Raw genomic sequence first — 18,993 nt, 5'->3', positions numbered from 1 at the left:
ATGTTTCGATGAGAAGATATCGGGAAAAAATTTATTTAACAACCTTTCAAACAAAAGATATTAGTTAATGCATTTTATTTAAATTTCTTGTCCAAAAAGCTTTTGTTCTTAATAGAAATTTGGCCAGAATATTAAGATATTAATGATAATAGGAAAATTTTATGAAGCAATGCAAGAAATATATGAACTTAATTATCCTGTCTATGCAAATACCACGGTTGGTTTTTCATTTAACAAAAGTTTCTTAGTTACTTTTAAACGTGTGGAACACATTCCAATAATAATAGTATACTGACTCATCTGTAATGTTCCTTCAATATGTATGTTTAAACGTATACTTTAATTGAAGTACCGGTTTATTCAAATATTAAAAGGTTAAAAGCTCTTAATTGGTAAGGTTAAAAAAAAAGATCGCGATTACCTTATATAAGGAGGTATAATATATATATATATATATATATATATATATATATATATTGCTAAGTAACATCGTTTGTTGTTAACAACTATATGAAGATCTGCATACAAAAATAATTTAAGCCATTTGCCCGATAAAAGATTGATCAATAGTTCAATTGAAGTACAGGGTAAAAAAATACGCACTTAAGGTACATTACAGGTGAATCAGTGTACTATTATCAAAAGTTTTCAATTTACTTGCACACATTCATCTCAATGAAAAACTACATTAAATTTTAAAAAAATATGTCTGTCGGTCCACTTACAGGTAACCTTTATTACTATTGTTTATTTCTTCCTATTATTATTTGATTAGAAACAGAATAAACTAACCTGAACACGCCACCAACAAAAAACTTCCTTATTGAATAGCTTGATATCGCAATTGCAAGTTATAAATTTCTACCTTCATTCAGTAAAGACTATTGTCGAATGATCACCCTTGTGAACAAAGCGCACCACAGCACAGTGGAAGATGATATTCAACAGAGCCATCCATAGTACGAAGATGACAAACGATGCGTAGCCATTACTTGATCAACATACTTTTGTTTCCTTGCAATAATATGACTGTTTCTTCTTTCATGAATTTCTCTGTATGGCTGTATTGTGGTGTATAGAACTTTACACAGGAACACACCGGGTTCACCTTGTACACTGCTGACTACTCTCTAACTAAAATAGTGGTGGCAAATGTTTCATTCATGATGGATTTTCATTTCTAATGGATATTTCTGGTTTGATTAAGGAGCATCGTTCCATCTGAATTTAGTTCTTTCAGAAATATATTCCAAGTGCTAGTATAGATGCAGAACTTAACTACTCCACTCGAAATATTTTTAAATTTTATACACCAATAATTTTACCTACAAGTGAGATGGAAATTCTGCACTGAATACTAATATGACATTATTTTGTATAATTAAAACTGAATTTCCTCGTGCCTACATCTTTATTTCCACAAAATACCTGGTGTCCAAAGAAGATTGTACCTTTTTCTTTATTTTATTTTGATTTTCTTCTTTCCTAGGTGTCCTGTCTGTGTTGAGAGATGTTAGTGATGAAGACTGCTATTAGGTACTCCAAATTTTGACTAAAATGTTAGCCGTTCCCAAGACCACAATTTTTTGAAGACGAGAAGGCATTTTGTGCTGTGGAATACGCAAGGACAACGTCCATTATCACAGTTAAACACAACTTTTGGCGACAGTTTGGGGTCTATCCCTGACAAGAACTCCATTAAGCGTTGGCATACACAACTCATGGAGACAATTTGCCAATACAAAGGCAAAAGCATTGGCCATCCTTCGCATTTCAGAGGAGACAGTGGACAAAGTTCGGCAATCGTTCCAATGCGGCCCCACAAAGTCAGTTCGTAAAGCGGGCCATCAGTTAGCATTTCCCCGCTAAACAGTCTGGGATGTTCTTCGTAAGCGTTTGAAATCCAAGGCTTACGCCAAGCCAAGCTACAACTTGTGGAGGCACTCACTGAAGATGACAAAACACTTCGCACTATCTTTAGTGTAGACGTATTGGAATTCCTGGAAAATGATTTTAGGGACATGGTAGTCTTCAATGATGAAGTGACCTTAGTGACCTTCCATATCAACGATAAACTCAACAAGAATAATGTTCGAATCTGAGATTCAGAACACCGTCAGCGAACCACTGAGCATGTCAGAGACTCCAAAGTTGAACGTCTTTGCTGCCATGTGCAGAACGAAGCTTTATGGGCCATTCTTCTTTGCAGAAATAACTGTAACGGGACTAACTGCTGTCACGAATGGCGCCCATACTGAATCTTTGTAAGGTAGGTTAATAAAAAAAACTTTGTTACAATACCTTGCTTTTGGTATATAAAGAATTATATCACATTAGGTGGCCCGAGAATATATTTTTAAAGGGTACACTCTTTTTCGGTCACCCTATAGTTAAACAACGTTACTGTTTAATTCTCACAGTGACAAAGCGACTTTGTTGCCCAACAGACATATTACTGTTGTAGTTTTTTAACTAAAATTTTGTATGGTAATATGTTAAATGGGTTTCGAGCAATTGGAAATGCAGTGATAATCTATTTAGTAACGTAGCTACTATATTTAGATTAGATCTTAACAAGACATCCAAACTACACTATACAAAAGGAACATCGATTTCTTTCTTTCTTTGGCGCTGTATGTATATCGCTGTTTTATTGTTTTCAGTGTTGACGACTACACACTGAGTTTATCCACAGCACTTCCTCCTAAACTCGATGTGTTTCAACACTGACACCAAGTTGGTCTCTCAGGACCTCAAGTGGAGGTTTCTCCAGAACTTTAGTCAAGAGATCGGCTACCTGTTCTCTCCCATTAATGCGTTCTAATCCCAAGTCCCCTTCAAGAAAACGTTCCCGCACAAAGTAATGACAAACTTGCACATGCTTTGTTCTTTTATGAAATTCAGGATTCTTAGCTAACTTTATAGCATTTGCATTATCCACATACAGGACCGGATCTTCTTTCAACACTGATAATTCTTTCAGCAGACGTTTCAACCATACTAATTCTTCGGCTCCCTCACTACCAGCTACAATTTCCGCTTCAGTTGTGGAAAGTGCTACTGATCGCTGTAAATTGCTCCACTAGCGTACAAAGAGATCGGCTGTGGAACGTCGAGTTGTGATATCACCGGCAAAATCAGCATCACTATACACTCTCAATAGACTGTCATTTTTTATGTAGGATATTCCATAGTTGATAGTTTCACATAAGTATCTAAAGATACGTTTTACATTGTTCCAATCTGCTTCGGTTGGATTTTCCATTGCACGAGCGCAGGGACGTCATTTCAGACTTCGCTTGAGGGGGCAAAAACACCACCGACATAAAGACCTTCACGTTTTGTACTAGTATATTAGTAGACAATCGATTAAAGTATATGTATTGCTCAAACTCTTAGGGGGAAGGAGGCAATTGCCCCCTCCTGCCCCCCTAAATGACGCCCCTGCAGGAGTGGCTTTACTCACTGCGAATGCTATGTCAGGACGCGTAGCGGCTGACAAATATATAAGACACCCTACGGCTTCTTTGTACGGCACTTGACTACGTAACTGACTACTAGGACCATCTTCACTGCGTACACAGGGAGCTGCCACGAGATTTGCTTCATTCATATTAAATCTCTGTAACATTTGTGTCACGTATCTTGACTGATTGAAGAAAATAGATCCGTCTTCGCACCTTTTTATTTGCATTCGCAGAAACGTATCTAAAGCACTCGTTGTAATCTTGAACTCTTCTTTAAGCTGATTAAGAAATTCTTCAATTTCCATTTTACTTGTTCCTACAATAAGTCCATCGTCTACGTACACTACTACGTACAGAAAATTACTGTTCCTTTTTCTAAAAAAACAAACAAGGATCGGCTTGGCTGTTCTTGAATCCGGACTTCTTCATAAAGCTTACAAGTCGATTGTTCCAACAAGGAGGGACCTGCTTTAATCCATATAAGCTACACTTCAAGCGACACACTGTGTTACTTCCATCTTTGAAACTTTCAGGTTGTTATTCCATGTACACTTCCTCCGAAAGTTCACCGTACAAAAATGCAGTTTTGACATCAAACTGTTGCAACTTGAGCTGTCTTTAAGCTGCCACAGCAAGCAAGACTCGTACTGTTTCGTACCTTGCTACCGGACTAAGTTTCATTATAGTCGATGCCGGCCTTTTGTACGAATCCCTTTGCAACTAGACGGGCTTTATAATGTCCATTTCCACTACTTGCAGTTTAAACACGGAATATTCAACGATTCTGAATTACTATTACATCTACAGGTCGCTTTAGAAGTTCCCATGTTTAGTTTTCCCTTTGTGACTCGAGTTCTTCGTTCATCGCTGCGGACCACTTTTCACTTTGTTCAGACTTAATTGCTTCACCGTAAGTTGTGGATATTTGAAAAGAGCTTTCTGTATTTGCTGCATACACATATTCTCCGCTGCTTAGCCACACTGGAGTCCTTTTATTACGTTCACTGCGACGAGGCAGTGTTTCGGTTTTATCTACTTCAGTTTCTTTGTCAGTAGGATCTGTTTCCTGTTTTTCAATCTGGCGTTGAGACACTGGAAGTTCTAATTTGACGAAACATTACACGTGCGTTCTGGTTTGAATATCACATCACGACTACACTCAACTGTTCCTTTCGAATGCATTCACACCCGGTAACCGTCTTTGTCGTTTACGCAACCGACGAAATGTCCCGCTACACTCTTATTGTCGAATATTTTTGTAGTTGTTTGAGTACGTGCACATAGCATTCTGTTCCAAAAATTTGGAAGTGTTCGATATTTTTGAACTCACGACAGTACCAAAGTTCAAACTGTGTTTTAGCATTTTCTAAAGTTTTTTCCGGTTCGGTTTAGAATATACACGGCAGTATTACATGCTTTCGCCCACAGTTCTTTTGCTCGGAATTAACATCGAGCGAGCTGCTTCGACGATAGTACGGTTTTCACGTTCCGCGCTGCCGTTTTGTTCCGGGGTATATGGAGGAGTCACTCGCGCTATGATTCCTCGATTGGCTAAAATGTTTTTCAGTTTTGCACAAGTGAATTCAGTACCATCATCTTTCATAAGAAAGTTAATTTTGTGTCCTGCTGCCAGGATTGGGTAATTACGCGTAAAAAAGGTTTTCTACATGACGCGTAAAATGCGCGTAAAAACGCGTAATTTACGTAAAAAATTAGAAACAGATCTACAAATTAAAAGAATACGTTCTACGCGCTGAGCTTTAAAAAATTCTTCCTAAAATTGTATGAAATCTAGCTGGCTTCCGCAAAACTTAATCCGTAAGCATAAACGGAATTTTGTATTGGCTTTGTAAAGTAGCATTGTATAATACGGTTTGCACGCGTGACTGTTCTAAACCCATTTCATCATGTTTCATATTTTAAACCCTCTGTAATCGAGAAAAGTTTTATGTCAGAAAAGCCGTGGGAGAAACTATTGTGCAATACAACAACAATGGTAAGCCTTCGTGGTCTCCATTTGTGACGACTTTCTGCAATGTCTGAGAAAAGCATCACGAACAAGTAGAGGAGTTTCTGTTGGAAAACCTCGGCCCTTCAGGAATAACTAGCTACCAGCAATATCGGGGAAAATGTGGAAAATTTGAAGAACTTATGAAGAAGAGAATTACACCACACACATTTTAGTATTTCGCTACTCGACAACATAAGGAGTTGTCGGAATTTGCTATGAAGTTACTGAACATCCTAGCATCTTCAGCGCAAATTGAAAGACTTTTCTCAAATTGGTCTCTTTTCCATAACGTCACAAGGAACCGGCTCAGCTTCCGAATGTTCGAAAAAACTACTTCAAATATACTACACCCTAAAATTGCAAGACCACTCAAGTTGTGAATATTAGTGTGATTAAGAGTATTGTGTTCGAATTGTACTAAACTATAATGGAAATGGCATGTAACTTTTTTTTAGAATTAAAGTAATGGCTAAGTTTTAAATGAAATGATATACTCAGTGTTATTGGAACCAAGTAAAATATATTCAGTATTCGAACTAGGAAGAAAGACAAATTGTTTCTTTCCAAAAACAACGAAGAAACAAATAGTTCAATATTCTGTTGAGTATTTTCTTCAGTTTTGTCTATTTATTATGAGCATGAAAAATTTCTACATTAAAAGTTCAAATGATAGTCAAGTGCTAAGGGAAGTAATATATTTAGTGTTGTTGTTGGACTTAGAAGAAAAGAGCAAAACAAATGAGTTCATTCCGAAAAATGTAGTATAATGTTCTGTTGGGTGCTTTTATATTTTTTCAGTTGTGTGTGTTTAAAACGAGAATCTAATAACTTTTACATCGAAAATTCAATATTCCCAGTGCTAAGTGAAGTGGTATATATAGTATCGTTGGGATGCGGAAGAAAAACAAATCAGTTTATTCTAAAATTTCATTATTTCAATATTCTGTTCAGTATTTTTCATATCAGTTATGTGTGTGTGTTAGTGTGTAATATGAAGGTGAAATGAGCCTAACAGTCAAGCTCTTTTTCTTTTCTAATAGAAGTTGCAAAGTTTACTGAAATGTTTCGAGTTTTATATTAAAAGCTGCAAAGGTAAAACAATAAATTGTTATAATCAAAAGGTTACTTGATACTTTGAAACATATCCGAACCAACACATATTTTTAATGTGCGTGCTTATATGTTGGGTGGTTGTGCTTGTGTGTGTGCTAATAGGTGGAAAGTAGTAGTGGGCCGGCGAGGGGCTTTCCAAAATTATCTTTTATTACTTTGATTTGGCATGAAATCATTACCTTTAAATATAATGTTTAGAAGATAATAATGTTTTAATGCTTAAATAAGAAAACTAAGCTTACAATAGGGCTATAACCGACTATTCAAAATGATCTTGGTTTTAATGAAAGAAATATAGTTTTCTACGTCTGCGTAAAAAACTGGTTTTCTACACGACGTATATTACTAGTAAATTACGCGTAATTTATGTAAAATACGTAACAAGTAAATTACCTTGCCAACCCTGCCTGCTGCTTCAGCTCCATTTAAGAACTAATTTAAACAGTCAGCTACTTCGTTCTTTTCCTTTATAAAGAATACTCTCCAAAATTTGCTGTAGTAGTCTTTAAAGCACACACAGTACTTAGCTCCACCGACTGATTTTACTGACATGGGTCCATTCACATCAGCATTTATTTGTTCACCAACCGTGATGCTTCTTACCGTACGCAATTTGAACGGGAGGCGATGAGCTTTTCCAATTGCACACCCATCACAGAATTCTTCATCTTCTTCCTTCACGTTACTGATGTCCACTCGCCATAAAATACCTTTCACGTGACGCTTATTTTGGTGACCTAACATTTCGTGATACACTTGTAAGGTGTTATTGGCTGTTGCCACACATACTTCCTGATGGCGTTTCAGGTTTTATAGCACGAATATTTATTGCATAATTTCACCTTGAGATCTTGCGATGGCACACACAACACCGTCTCTCTTGAAAATTGCACCAGATTTGTTAAAAGTAAGATGTGTTATTCTGAGTAGTTCTACTAACAGAAAAAAAAATGTCTTTCTACATCAGGAACGTACCACACATCATTCATGATGCCATCATGTCACTGTTTATTGTAATATATTTGTACTTTAACTGTTCCTTTTCCGTATGCTAACATCACTGATTTATTAGCAACATTCACTTGTACTGGAGCCGAAAACTGTAGTTCTCGAAATGTTGCTTAGTAGCAATCATGTGTTGTCAAGCACTACTGTCACAATACCAAATGTTCCTTGTACTTGTATGTCCGTTTGTATTACTTGCACTTATAGTAAATGCACCTGCACTAGGCTTACCTGTTTTCTTTTTGTACGGTTTTCCACTATTATTGTCTGAAGAGGGTTCCTTTGGGCATTCTGCAGCACAGTGGCCCACTACGGAACAAATCCCACATGGACATTTTTGCTTGGCTTGTTGAATTGACTTTTTACTTTGCTTCTGGCACTGTTTTCTATTGCTCGATTTAGCATAACTTAGGGACGCAATACCCGCGAGGTTACATTCACTCGCAAAAGCACTGGAATCGTAGCGAATGTCTTTTGTTCGCATTTCTGTCAACAAATTAACTGTCTGGTTTCTCATATCTATGGTTTCCCACACATTCTTAAATTCGTGATATTCTCGTCCCAAAGTTGACAGAATTCTTCCCACGAACATTTTTTTCGGATATTTTCGCCTTGCTTCTTCAGTTCTTCATTTAGCTCCACGAACAGTTTGTGCAGCTTGGCTATGTGATTACTGGTGTCTTGTGTTCGATCCCACTCGGCGGTATAGAATGCTTCCATTAACATGTTCAGTCGTTGAGTGCTACTTTGCTCAAACCTAAGCATTCTTACATATCAGCACTAACTCGGACACTGATTCACTCACAGCACTGACAATTACACTTGCGGCTTTTGCGTTGTCCTTCTTCCATTCAGATGCAGCTTTCTTTTGTTGTTCAATAGCACCGGTATCAGGAACTTCAGGCTTGGTTTGAGTCCAATCGATGATATCTTCTAATCCGTATTGCTCGAATTGCAAACCCATTTGCCACTTCTACTGCGTCCAAACTTCTGGACGTTCCAGTTTTTCAATCTGTACTTTAAATTCTGTTGCCACTGTTCACAGACAGTTCAGTTCACATGCACTTGAAAAGAACACTGTTTAGCGCGTAAAGTACAAGGCTGGTCTAACCACGGACTGTTACCATATTGTGGCTTTTTAACCAAAATTTTGTATGGTAATATGCTAAATGGGTTTCGAGTAATTGAAAAAACAGTGATAACCTCTTTAGTAAAGTAGGTATTATATTTTGATTAGATCTTAACAAGAACACCAAACTACATTACACAAAAGGAACGTTGACTTCTTCCTTTGGCGCTGTCTGTAAATCGCTGCTTTATTGTTGTCAGTGTTGACAACTACACACTGAGTTTATCAACAACAATTACACTATATAATTTTGGCTGAGAATTAACTATTCAACAGTTTGTAAAGTATTCGAGACCTTTCCTTTCACATGATTCTCATATATTTTAAAGAAATTCCTGCACTAGCTCAATCGACTTTATTTTGCACGTCTTCTGCTCATCCTACTCAACCAGAAAACTATCTGGGCGAAAATGGTACTTGGACGAAAAAGTCTAATACCAGTAGCCAGCGCGAAGAAAAAGATGCTACCTTCCCAGATGCAATGTAAATAGAATTGTTGCAAATACCCATCTTACAATAAATTACGTCCAGTAAGTACCTTAAAAAACAGTAGGAATTAGGAATATGATGTTTATTTGAGAATCAGCCATATATCAGGAATAAAGAAATCCAGCAAAACAATTAGAGAATTGACACAAAGAGTCAAACAAGAGTTATCGAACCCGAAACTTAATAGATATTACGCGAATTACAAGCGGATATATAGACGTGTAATAAAAATGGCTAAAAGAATGGAATATGACAAACAAATTGAGCGTTCAAAAAATAAATCAAAAACACTTTGGAAAATAGTAAAGAGTAAACAAATAGTAAAGCATCTTCTAGGGAGATAGGAAACATTGAATTGATTCATGTAGATACTAACATAACTGACCCAGTATTAGTTGCTAATATTATGAACAACTATTTTACTGAAATCGGAAATAAAAGTGTAACGGGTACTAAATTCGAAAAAAAAAATCTACGGAAGATAGGCTACAAAAAACGATGTTCCTTCAGCCAGTGATACCTAACGAAGTTGCTCAAATAATTTCAAAGCAAAAAGACAAATAGTCAGTAGGTTTTGATAACATCCCAATGACAATAGTGAAGAAAAGTTCCGCTTATATAGAGGAACCTTTGACATATCTTATAAATATGTCCTTTTCATCAGGACAGTTTCCTCAAAAATTAAAATTAGCACGAATTAAACCAATTCATAAAAAAGATGATAGGTATAAGGTAGAAAACTATAGACCCATTGCCTTACTTTCACCCTTCTCAAAAATCATTGAATGAACTATGCAAAAACGTATAGTAAGCTTCTTGGAAAAATATAATATAATAGACATTGCTCAAAATGGTTTCCAACGCAAAAAGTCAACTGAGACGGCGATATTTAATTATCTCGATTATATTCGGGATGCAGGAAAAAATGTACTGGCATTTTTCTTGACTTAACTAAGGCATTCGACCTTGTTTCGCATCAAATACTCCTCGAAAAGCTAAACAATATGCTAAGTAAGAGGAGAGTAAATAAATGGTTCCAAAGCTATTTAGAAGATAGAAATCAAGCCGTAGAAATTGATTACACGGATCAGCGGGGTACGAGTTTCAAATATACCTCTGACATGAAACCAATAAAATGCGGGGTGCCACAAGGCTCTATTTTAGGCCCTACTCTCTTTATAATTTTCATCAATGATTTTCCAGCTTACATAAAAACAGCCAAACCAACCATGTTTGCTGACGATACAAGTCTAGCCATTACTGAATACACTGACAGTAAAATGAGAGTTAGTATCGAACAAACAATAGAAGAATTAAACTCATGGCTTGAAAATAATAAATTAAAATTAAATACCGATAAAACTACAGTAATAAACTTTCATCACTCTCGAAATACACATGTAAATAATCTAATCATATCTATTAAAAATAAATTTATAGATAACGTTAAAGCAACGACATTTCTAGGACTCTGGGTAAGTGATACACTAACGTGGGATAGGCACGTATCTGTACTCCAAAAGAAACTTTGTAAAGTGCACTATGCCTTAAAAAGTGTGAAGACATCATTCAACATATCAGCATTAAAAGTAATTTATCATAGTCAGTTTGAGAGTCTACTTACGTATGGAATAGTACACTGGGGAAACGCAGCAGAAAGTAAGACAATTTTTAAGATTCAAAAAAGAGTACTGAGAACAATGAAAGGTGCAAAATCAAGAGTATCATGCAAAAGAATATTCCGTGAGCTTAAAATTCTCCTACTGCCTTGCCTTTATATATTACGAACGGCAATCTTTATAAGAAAATACCTGAAACCGTCTCTTAAATGCAACAGTGACATTCATACATACAATACCAGAAACAAAAGCGATTTTGCAATTCCCATTCATAATACAGCACTTTACCAAAAGGTCCAAAATATACGGGAATACAAATTTATAACAGCTTACCCATCAACAGAAGAAACTCAGAATCTGATCACCTCTTTAAACAAAGACTAACAAAGTACCTACAAGAGCACTGCTTTTATACTGTCTCGGAATTTTATGAACATGCTCAAGCTAGAAACTTGTAGTTGTATGAATCAATAGTAAGGTATTTTATTTTATTATTACATGAGTAGTCATATTTATTTATATATTACTATAATCAAATATCTTGAATACGTGTTTCCTAAATACTAAATGAAGATAGCATAATGTAAAGAAAAAACTATAGATTCTCGAACTATGAATAAAATCAGGTAGATGAATAGATAAGGTATGGTATTTCTATGTATACACGACTCCAAAAGTGCATTACCACCTGCAATTCTCGTTTTCCTGCAATAGCAGGCAACCCAAAAAGCTCGGAGGTTGGGTTGGTTCTGAATTCAAAAGGCGTTGGACCAAACCTCAATTTTGTTAAAAATATATCAGTGTGGCAAACTGAAAAATAAGGAAATAAAACAAATTGTTAAGAATGACAATTTTATTATCGTGACGGAGTTGGATGACATCAAAAGTTACAAAACGATCTTACTTAAGCAGTTCAAAAAAGATGAATGGCAAAAGACACATATCAGAAAAAACATTTCTCTCCTTCTCCCCCCCTCCAAAAAAAAAGAATTTTAAAAAAGAAAAAGTTACATAAAGTAAAGGTTTAATATAAAAGACTCACCCAAATTTTTGAAAATTGACACGCGAAAGGCAAGAATAACTGAAGCCAAGTGAATAAAATTGTGCACAGATATTGCAGACGTAAAATGTGGGAATACAGGCTTCATATTTTCCTGAAAAAAACGGTAGGGTGGGGCACGGACCCCTCCAAACCCTTGATCACGAGATATCAAAAATGCTTGTAACAGTATGTCAGATGTGTGTAAAGGACATGAAGAATTGTAACGAAACTTTTTCTATAGACAACACGTAAAAAATAAAGGAATACGAGGTTTTAATGTTCTGCGGAAAACAGTTTTAGGGGGCAAAAGCCCCCACGAAAAATTTTGAAATTTGACGTCCGAAAGGTAAGAAGAAGTGAACCGAACTGAATGAAATTCTGCACAGATATTATAAACATAAAATGAGGGAATACGGGTTTCTTATTTTCCTTTAAAAAACGGCTGGGTAGGGCGCGGACTCCTCCAAACATTTGATCATGAAATATCAAAAGTACTAGTAACAAATGTCAGATGGGTGTAAAGGACATGAAGAATTACAACGAAACTTTTTTGTATGGACAATACGCAGAAAATAAAGGAATACGTTTTTTTTTATTTTCTGCGGAAAGACAGTTTTATAGGGTAAAAGAACCCACCCCAAAATTTTAAAGTTGACGCGAGAAACATAAGAAGAAGTGAACCGAAGTGAGTGAAATATTGCAAAGATGTCGTAGGTTTAAAATGAGGAAATACGGGTTTCGTATTTTCCTGCAAAAAAAGGTTCGGTGAGGCACGGACCCCTCCAAACATTTGATCACGAAATATCAAAAGTGCTAGTAACAGTATGTGAGATGTATCTAAAGAACATGAAGAATTGCAACGAAACTTAATGTATGGATAATATGCGAAAAACATACGAATACTGTTTTTTTTATTTTCTGCGTAAAAATGGTTTTACGGGGAAAAGCACCCACCCAAAATTTTGAAAGTTGACGAACGAAAAGCAAGGACAAGTGAATCGAAATGAATGAACTTGTGCACACATATTGTAAACGTAAAATGAGTGAATACGGGTTTCGTATTTTCCTGGAAAAAACTGTTGGAAAGGGCACGAACCCTTCCAAAGTTTTGATCACGAAATATCAAAAGTACTAGTAACAGTGAGATGTGTGTAAAGGAAATGAAGAATTGCAACGAAACATTTTGTATGGAAAATAACCATAAAATAAATCAATACGAGTTTCTTATTTCCTGCGGAAAAACTGTTTTAGGGGTCAAAGGCACCTACCCAAAATTTTGAAAGTTGACACCCGAAAGACAAGAAGAAATGAGCCGAAGTGAATGAAATTTGCACAAGTACTGCAAACGTAAAATGAGGATAAGGGTTTTATATTTTCTTAGAGAAAACAGTTAGGTGGGGCGCCGACCCTCCCAAACGTTTGATAACAAAAAATCAAAAATATTAATAGTATGTGAGATGTGTGTAAAGGAAATGAAGACTTTCAACGAAACTTTTTGTGTGGGAAATGTGCTGAAAACAAAAAAATACGGGTTTTTCATTTTTGCGGAAAAATGGTTTTATGGGGCAAAAGGCCCCACCCCAAAATTTTGAAATTTGGCACCGAAAGGGAAGAAAAAGTGAACCGAAGTGCATAAAATTTTGCGCAGATATTGTAGACATAAAATGAGGGTATACGGGTTTCGCATTTACCTAAAAAAAAACGGTTAAGTGTGGCACGGGCTCCTCCGAATCTTTGATCACGAAATTTCATAAGCGCTAGTAACAGTATGTCAGATGTCTGTAAAGGACATGAAAAATTGCAACGAAACATTGTGTATGGAGAATACGCAAAAAGAAAATGAATACTTGTTTCTTATTTTATGCGGAAAAAATATTTTGTGGGCAAAAGAACCCACCCCAAAATTTTGAAAGTTGATGCCCGAAAGGTAAGAAGAATTGAGCCGAAGTGAACGAAATTGTGCACAGATATTGTATGCATAAAATGGGGGAGTATGGGTTTCGTATTTTCCTTGAGAAAACGGAAGCGTGGGGTGCCGACCCCTCCAAACCTTTGATCACGAAATATCGAAAGTAATAGTATGTCAGATGTGTGTAAAGGACATGAAGAATTTCAAAGAAACATTTCGTATCGACAATACGCAAAAAATAAAGGAATACGGGTTTTTTATGTTCTGCGGGAAAACGGTTTTAAAGGCTATAGCCCCACCCAAACTTTTGAAAGTTGAAGCCCGAAAGGCAAGAAGTGAGCCGAAGTGAATTAAATTATGCACAGATACTGCAGACGTAAAATGAGGATACGGGTTTTGTATTGTCCTGGGGAAAACGGTTTCGTAGTGCGCCAACCCCTCCAAACCTTTGATCACCAAACATCAAAAGTACTAGTAACAGTATCTGAGATGTGTGTAAAGGACATGAAGAATTGCAACATATCTTTTTGTATGGACAATACGCAAAAAATAAATGAATACGGGTTTATTATTTTCTGCGGAAAGACTGTTTTATGGGGCAAAACAACCCACCCCAAAATTTAAATTTGAAGCTGGAAAGGTCAGAACAAGTGAACCGAAGTGAGTGAAACATTGCACAGATATTGAAGGCTTAAAACGAGGGAATACGGGTTTCGTATTTTCCTGGAAAAAGAGGTTGGGTGAGGCACGGATTCCTTCAAACATTTTGATCACGAAATATCAAAAGTACTAGTAACAGTATTTGAGATATGTGTAAAGGACACGAAGAATTGCAACATAACTTTTTGTATAGACAATACGCAAAAAATAAAGGAATATGAGTTTCTAATGTTCTGCGAGAAACGGTTTTAGGGGGCAAAAGACCCCATCCAAAATTTTAAAAGTTGACGCCCGAAAGGTAAAAAGACATTAGCCGAGGTAAATGAAATTCTGCACAGATATTACAGACGTAAAATGAGGATATGAGTTTCGTATTTTGCTGAAGAAAAAGGTTGGGTGAGGCACCGACCCCTCCAAACCTTTCATCACGAAATATCAAAAGCGCTAGTAACAGTATGTCAGATGTGTGTAAAGAACATGAAGAATTGCAACGAAACATTGTGTATGCAAAATAACCAAAAAATAAATGAATACTGGTTTCTTATTTTCTGCGGAAAACTGTTTTAGGGGTCAAAATCTCTCACCCAAAATTTTGAAATTGACACCCGAAAGAAAAGAAGAAATGAGCCGAAGTAAATGAAATTTGCACAGATATTGCAGACAGAAAATGAGGTTACGGGTTTCGTATTTTTCTAGAGAAAACAGTCGGGTGGAGCGCCGACCCGTCCAAACGTTTGATAACGAAAAATCAAAAGTGCTACTAACAGTATGTCAAATGTGTGTATAGGACATGAAGAATTGCACCGAAACTTTTGTATGGACAATGCGCTGAAAACAAAGGAATACGGGTTTTTTATTTTTGCGGAAAAACGGTTTTATGGGGCAAAAGACCCCATCCCAAAATTTTGAAATTTGACGCCAAAAAGTAAGAAAAAGTAAACGGAAGTGAATGAAATTTTGCACAAATATTGTAGACATAAAACGAGGGAATACGAGTTTCGTATTTACCTAAAAAAAAACGATTAGTTGGGGCCCGGACTCTTCTGAGCCTTTGATCACGAAATATCAAGAGTGCTAGTAACAAATTGTGAGTTGTGTGTGAAGCCCACCAAGAATTCCAAAGAAACTTTCTGTATGGACAATACGCAAAAAATAAAGGAATACGTTTTTTTGTTTTCTGCGGAGAAACAGTTGTAGAGGGCAAAAGAACCCACCCAAAGTTTTGAAAGTTGATGCCCGAAAGGCAAGAAGAAGTGAGGCGAAGTGAATTAAATTGTGCACAGATATTGTAGACATAAAATGAGGGAATACGAGTTTCGTATTTTCCTGGCGAAAACGGAAGCGTGGGGCGCCGACCCCTCCAAACCTTTGATCACGAAATATGAAAAGTGCTAGTATGTCAGATGTGTGTAAAGGACATGAAGAATTGCAACACAACCTTTTGTATGGACAATACGCAAAAAATAAAGGAATACGGGTTTTTTATGATCTGCGGGAAAACGGTTTTAGGCGGCAAGAGACCCACCCAAAATTTTAAAAGTTCACGCCCGAAAGACGCGAAGAAGTGAACCAAATTGAATCAAATATTGCACAGATATTGTAGGTTTAAATTGAGAGCAAACGGGTTTCGTATTTTTCTGAGAAAAACGGTTAGGGGGCTCGGACCCCTCCAAACCTTTGATCACGAAATATAAAAAATGCTGGTAACAGTATGTCATATGTGTGTAAAGGCCACGAAGAATTCCAACGAAACTTTTTGTATGGACAAATACGCAAAAAAATAAAGGAATGCTTTTTTATTTTCTGCAGAAAAACAGTTTTATGGGGCAAAAGAACCCACACCAAACTTTTGAAAGTTGACTCCCGAAAGGTACATGTTGTCTCAAAGGTCGAGGGCATTCTTTATTGCTATTTTAAGGAAAAAATTTTCTAAGTCCAGCTTCGGGTATCTTCGGGAAAAAGTAAACCAGGTTCGAACCTCGAAGTCAACCTTTGCAATCGGGAGAAATTTTGCAGATGTGTTTTTCTTCTTTTAAATATAATAAGACTTGTTATTAATTGTATTAAAAAGCAACATTGATTGAAATACTTAATAATTCAATATTTCGAAACTTTGTATTAATATCAGCACATGTCTGTTTGTCATTTAGCTCTCCATACGTAATGAAACATTTAGATACGTAAACGAATCTTTCCATATGTGAAAGAATGCAGAAAATTAAGACATAGAACACAATTCTCGTCTGAGTACTAAAATAAAAGTCAAAATGGAAGAAAAACAGCGTTTGCAGTGGATATGAATCAGAGCCCTGCACCAGAGCCCTGCACGGGCCGGGCGGGCACGATTCGGCCCGGTGCCCGGCCCGGCCCGACCCGTTTCAAGTAATATCAAACTGGACCGGGCCCTAACCGGGCCGGGCACATTTCGGGCCGAACCGGGCCGAGCCGGGCCGGCCCGGCTCGGCCCTATAGTCTGAAAGACGGTTCGGAAACTAATGTTGTCAGCCTACTTGTTTTTTTAATGTCCTCCACTACCTCTATTTTTGCCGTGTTTGTACGGTCTTACTGTCAGCCTATGTTAATCGTAATGTGTTTGGGAAACTGACTCTTTATTCAAGACTGTGATGTACTGGTAATACTATTACTATTACTACTTCTACTACTACTATTACTACTTCTACTATTACTACTACGACCACTGCTAATACTACTACAAGTGCTACGACTTCGCGTCAGAGTTCGCATGTCTGATGGTACCGAATTTACCTTCTAAGTACAGAATAAAATTGAGAAATGCTAGTTATTATGGCCGGTCTGCGTAGAATGTGAACCGATGCTTGATCTACGAGGGAAAATAGTGGCTCAATAGAAAAAACACTCACATCTGGTGCTAGAGGTCGTCGGATCAATCCCTGCTCATGCTATGTGAGCTTTGTTGTGGACAAACATCGTGTGCATGGGAGTTTCTGGGGTGGTCCCGCTTCCTCCCACTGTTTTCTTTCCACCAATTCATCCCATCATCATCCATTCAGCCTGAGCCGTAGTTATCTAAAGAACGTATGGTAAAGTCAAGTACTTGACCTAGTAAGTAGAATTTGGTACGCTACCATTGGACCACGGAGGGCAAAACCATAAACTGGCGTGCTCATAAGATCAGTGCAATTTGTAGTAATGTTCAATTAGCAAGGCAAATATCGAATAGTGTTACATGTTCATGTATTGTTTATAGTATGATGCTACAAATATAACAAAATATAATGATCAAATAAATCACCAAATCGCCAGGGTCGATTAGGTGTTCCTGGAACGGTGGCTCAGCGGTTGAGCGTTCACCTCTGGTGTATGGGGTCCCTGGTTTGATCCGAGCTCTCGCCAAGTGAACTTTGTGGTGGACAAACACCGTGTGGGGGGTTCGCGGCGTTCTCCTGTTTCCTTCCACTTTATTTACTCCACTATTTCATTTATTTCTCACCATCGTCTCCTTTAGGCTAGTTGGCATAACTTGGAACCACCTACCAAGAAGAATAAACTAATGGATTGGGAAGATAGACATTCAGTCTCTGGTGAATTTGATGATGAAGTAGACATCTACCTCAACATGTCATCATGTGTAAGAGAACTAGATATACTGCAGTGGTGGAAGCAACAAGAACAAACATTACCAAAATTGTGTAAATTAACGCGTCAGTATCTCGTCATCCCTGCTTCTAGTGCGTCTACTGAAAGAGATTTTAGTACTCAGGAACGGAGAAATGCTCTAAAGCCTGAAACTGTTGAATCTGTTTCCGTGCTATTCGATGCGTACAAGGACATACAGTAAAGCGATGTTCATTTTGCAGTATTGGTTTCTTAGGAAACCTTATATTTTCATTTTCTTAATATCAACTATCCCTTCTATTATATGTGATGTTAAGAGGCATTTTTGATAACTGATATCTATACATTTTTCATTCAGGGGACTTTTGAGGTATTTTTTGATCAACAATGATATGTGTGGATTTTGTTTTGATTTACTGCCTCGCATTCCGTCATATAGCTCTGTTATTTACTTGTTACGCACCGTTCCAGGAACACTTAATCGATCCTGGGGTCTGGGTGATTTATTTGATCATCGTTTTTTGTTATTATTATTGTAGCATCGAATTATAAAGAATACAGGAACATGTAATATGATTTGGAATCTGCCGTGCTAATTGAACATTACTACAAATTGCGCTAATCTTATGAACACGACAGTTCATGGTTTCGGCCTCCGTGGTCTAATGTAGCGGAACAAATTCTAATTAGTAGGTCAAGGACTTGACTTTCTCATATGTTCTTTAGGCAATTACGGCTCAAGACGTATGAATGATGATGGATGAATTGGTGGAATGAAGACAGTGGACGAAAACGGTCTAATCCAAAAACTCCCACGCTCACGATTTTTGTCCACAACAAAGCTCACATAACACGAGGAGGGATCGATCCGACGACCTCTAGCACCAGATGTGAATGCATTCTACTGGCCAGACTACGCAGACTGGCCATAATAACTAATATTTCTTCGATT

At 37.0% G+C, this 18,993-nt stretch overlaps 1 protein-coding gene across 4 annotated transcripts in view; it reads right to left on the bottom strand.

Moving 5' to 3' along the window:
• Positions 1–18,993, bottom strand: part of Vsp37A (Vacuolar protein sorting 37A) — a 360,401-nt gene that overhangs the window by 124,295 nt on the left and 217,113 nt on the right. The gene's annotated exons all lie outside the window — the stretch shown is intronic.

This window comes from Thermobia domestica, chromosome 3, assembly GCF_964235325.1.
Source record: "Thermobia domestica chromosome 3, izTheDome1.hap1.1, whole genome shotgun sequence".
Taxonomy (NCBI): Eukaryota; Metazoa; Arthropoda; class Insecta; order Zygentoma; family Lepismatidae; genus Thermobia; species Thermobia domestica.
This window is presented reverse-complemented; position numbering and strand designations above follow the sequence as displayed.